Source organism: Pinus tabuliformis, chromosome X (assembly GCF_031772625.1).
Source record: "Pinus tabuliformis cultivar Carrire ecotype Pingquan chromosome X, CPIR1, whole genome shotgun sequence".
Taxonomy (NCBI): domain Eukaryota; kingdom Viridiplantae; phylum Streptophyta; class Pinopsida; order Pinales; family Pinaceae; genus Pinus; species Pinus tabuliformis.
Genome location: NC_142308.1, coordinates 1,297,613,315 through 1,297,618,073, shown reverse-complemented (window position 1 = coordinate 1,297,618,073; position 4,759 = coordinate 1,297,613,315).

Here is a 4,759-nt window from a genome sequence, read left to right as displayed (position 1 = left end):
AATTTCTCTGTAAACAGGTTTCTGGAGTTAGTGGGAACGTTGAGATCATTGAAAATGCTTACCATTAATGTTGAGAATGCATATCGTGGGGATATTGGGATTGTTGTTCCTCTCTTCAATCTGCTGTCGAAGCTCCCTAACCTTGAGCGTTTACAGCTGCGTGGGCCGCTGATTTTGGTAAAACAATGATTCCTATTATGTTCGCTATTTTTTCTTTCATCATCATTATTATTTAAATCTCATTTAATATTTCTCTGTATACGCAGGAGGAGACGGAGGGAGAGGGAGATCCAGTGGTACAATGTTTAACATATCCACTTGTTAATCTTCAAATGGTGGAGATAGATGTTTACAACTACAATGCGAAGAAACTTGGTTTGTTGGGGTGCCTTCTTCAAATAGCTCCTGCGCTTAAAGAAGTGAAGCTCCGACCTGCAGGAGAACGCGATAACTGCCAATCGTTTTTCGAAAGTTGGGAATCTCTGAAGAAAAGTCGTGAACAAGGAACGGTGATGCCGGAGAAAATATGCGAAATTAGATTTGTTTTTTAAGGTTACATTACAGGAGATTAGTGAAATTAGCTTTTATTTTTAATGTCCCATTCCAGGTTATTGTTATTGGTTTTTGTCGATTTTAAAGCACGAAATATTGGATAGAGGATTTACCTGAATATTAATTTTGTTACTGGTTTTCATCACTGATAAATTGGGTTTACCTAAATATCACTTTTGTGTTCAAAGCCTGAACTGATAGGTGGCAGAATTTTGTAAATAACTTTTTTTTTCCTTTTAATGTGCAATTTGCAATTTATTAGATTGTGGGATTTTTGAAATGATATTTTATTCTTTATGATGTGTGATTTATTTTTATTATTTTTATTGTGGGGGTGGATGTTTGAAATAAATTTATGCGATGAACTCATAGATGGCGGGATCTTTGAAATAATATTTTTTTTTATATAATGTGCAATTTTTTAGATAGTAGAAATTTTGAAATAATGTTTTATTTTTTAAATTGTATGGTTTCTGGTTGGAACGACAGAGGGAGGAGATTTAACACATGTTGTTTGGAGGAGATTCGATTTACCGTATGTGGAAGTTGTGGTGACATTCGCAAACATCACATAAAATTGGTGTTTATGCTCTTTTGTTCTTTCATCTTGTACTAGAGTTCAACCCATATAGCTCGCAATAGCCATAGAGATAATCCACATATCCTCTCTAGGGCTGGTTTTTGTCCACATGATCCTCAAACAATGGAGAGGGCAGAATAGTGGCTCAACTCTTCATGTTATTATTGACTAGCGATGAAGCAATAATCTGTGGAAGAGGTCGCCCTAGGATGCCTATGGTTTCTGGTTGGAATGACAGAGGGAGGAGATTCAACACACGTTGTTTGGAGGAGATTCAATTTACCATCTGTGGAAGTTGTGGTGACATCCGCAGACATCACATAAAATTGGTGTTTATGCTCTTTTGTTCTTTCATCTTGTACTAGAGTTCAACCCATATAGCTCGCAATAGCCATAAAGATAATCCACATATCCTCTCTAGAGCAGGTTTTTGTCCACATGATCCTCCAATGACGGAGAAGGCAGAATAGTGGTTCAGCTCTTCATGTTATTATTGATTAGCGATGAAGAAATAATCTGAGGAAGAGGTTGTTGTTGGAATATTAATTCCAATTTCCGTGCAGGGACAGCGACAGCAGCACAGCTCAATTCGCGACAGCCGTTCAATCTGGCCGATCAATGGACCAGATCTCATCGGCGCTTCACCAAGGATCGGGGCACAAGATCAGCGATCGCCGAATCGCCGTATCGGCGAATTGGAGCATCGGAGGAGGCAGACAGCGACACAGGAGACCCCGCCGATGAGCGATCGTCGATATCGCATCGGAGCATTGGCGGATCGGCGCAAACAGGCAGTGGAAGCAATGCAAGACTTCGCCGATGAGCGATCGCCGATATCGCATCGGCGTTTCGCATCGGCGCCTTCAAAAGGGGTAGGGCCTTTCGCACAAATATGTTTGCGACGCAATGAGCCGAACCTGACGAGTATTCAACATTTTATTGCATAATATTTCAGGTCCGCGCCCAGGTCATTTTCAATGTATTTTGGTGCTTTTTCGTTATATAACAAAATACATGGAAAAGCAAAGGATCGGTGGTATCGGCCTAGATTGCGATCGGCATATCGCAATCAGGGAAACCAAGGGTGCACAACATTATCATATATGTGCGCTATGCGATGAGTACTGGACCCGATGGGTTTCCAAAGCCAAATTGCATAATCGCTGAAATCCGCCCAAAGGCAAATCTTTGTGTTTTGTAATGTTTTTGTATATTTTCAAATATATGATGAAACAGAGGATTGGCCAGCTGCGATATGCACTACGACCCGAAAGGCAGACCCGATAGAGAACATATGCATGAATGAACCTTTGATGATTCAAATGAGGCAAAGGTGGGCAGATTTGTTCAATGGCGCGAAGCTGGTTAAAGCATGGAGCAGTACAGCAGTAGGCGATTGCATTCAATACGCAGTATGGCCCAATGGAAAGAGGACTTGCCTCAAACAAATCAACATTTATCAGTCATGGACTTTGTCCATGTTTCACGCCACCTGCCCAAGCAGGACCGCAGAGCATTTATCAGTTATGGGCTTCAACACTCAAGAATTACAGCAGAATGTCCGAGAAGATCAAATCTTGTTCACTGAGCAGTAGATTGCAGTAGAGACTCCATCAGTGAGTTAAAGCGGTTGGTAGACAGTTATGACCCCTAATGCACTATGTATGTGTAGACACAGTTGTGTATATGAGAGAGAGAGAATGGGAGAGTAGAGGAGAACACGCAGCAGCGTGAAGAATAGCGTAAGGAGAAAGCACAGCAGTGCGAAGGCAAAACATAGAACAGGAGAGCAGTGTGGTTGAATGAAAAAAAAGGAATGTGCAGCAGCGCAAGCGAAATGTGGTAAAATGCACAGCAGTGCGAGTAGAAAAGAACAGGGGAGCAGCGTGGTAATTTTTTGAGTGTAAAGCTCATGCATTGAAATGCATAGCAGTCTTTGGTGAATCCCTCTGTCAAGAGGAAGGTGCTCTTAAGCACAGTCTTTGGTGAATCCCTCTGTCAAGAGGAAGGTGCTCTTAAGCACAGTGTTTGGTGAATCCATCTGTCAAGAGGAAGGTGCTCTTCAACATAATCTCTAGTGAATCCCTCTATGTGAGGAAGATTTTTTTGTAACAGCAGTTGGAGAATCCCTCTGTGTGAGGAAGATATTCTTTTGTAAAAGCAGTGTTGGTGAATCCCTCTGTTGAGAGGAAGACATTTTGTAACAGTTGGTTTGTTGTAAATGAATATAAGTTTTTTTTATTTGTTGCTGAAACTCTATCTTCAGCAAGTTGAAATACTGTCTGCAGCAAGATCCTGTGTAAAGATCCTGTGTGTTGTAAAACAGAGTATCACTCTCCGTTGTTCTTTTGTTTTTGGGATTTTAACAAAAAAAATCCCCAACATCGGTATCAGAGCATTGTTCTCTGGTCTTTTGGGTTTGCAATCACCCCTGGAAATTATCCCCAACAAGTGGTATCAGAGCTGATCCAGGCTCTTTGAAAGGCGTCAAAGAAGCTGAAGGAAGGATTCTGGCTGCAGCAACTTCTCCAGCAGAGTGAAGTCTCAAGCAAAAGAATTCAGGTATTTCTCAAAGTTTTTCTTTGTGTTGCTGTTGAAGAAACAATGAGTTATTTTAAAAACACAGTCAAGCTTTTTGAAGCATAGTTAAGAATGGCAAGGTCAAAGAAGAATGTCTCCAATCCTTCTAAGGATGAGTCTCCCTCTTCTACTAAAATAGAAGACAATCTATTTGAAAACATCCTATTTGAGACTCCAAGGTTCAATGGGAACTTTGATATATGGGAAATAAAAATGAGGACTTTCTTAAAGTCTGAAGGGATTGAAATTTGGGAATCAGTGATTGATGATAGCAGGATGGATAGAGAATCCAAGGAATACAATGCAAAAGCAACAAAGACAATCTTGGATGGACTGCCTGATTCTGTAAAGAAGAATCTAAGGAAATATTCATCAGCAAAGGATATATGGGACAGACTTCATGACCTTCACACAAAGAGAGCACTAACCATGACCATCAGTCAAGAAGGAAATTTTGAGCCCATCATAGAAGCTGAGAATGAGAAGGTTGACCTCATCAAGCTTCAAGTACAAGAAAGGGATGAAGAGCTCGCCAAGCTTAAGAAGGAACTTGATCAAAGCAAAAGGAAGCATCATGAAGAAGTCATATCCATGACAAATCAGTTGAATAAAACAAAGAAGCAGGAAGATGCCTTGTCACGTCAAATTGAACAAAGGCACAGGAGAGTGAACAAACTTGTAGAAGAGATTGGACAGTACAAGGTAGAAGTCTCCTCCCTTAAGTCTGAACTACAAGAAGCCAGGAAGCAGGCACAAGAAGCTGAAAAGAAAGTGGAGAACAGTCAAGCAAAGAATGAAGAAATCTCCAAAATGAAGTCAAATATCATCTCCCTTAAAATAGTAGCAGCTGAAGCTACTCGTAGCAAGGAAGAGACTGAGGAACAACTTGCAAAGAAGAATAATGAGTGTAAAAGATTGGAAGAAGAGATTGTCCTCCTCAGAAAAAAGGTTGAAGGGATGAACAAAATCATGAAGAGCTCTCAAGCCTTGGATGACATGCTCAGCTATCACAGATCTCCATATGATAAATCAGGACTCGGGTATGTA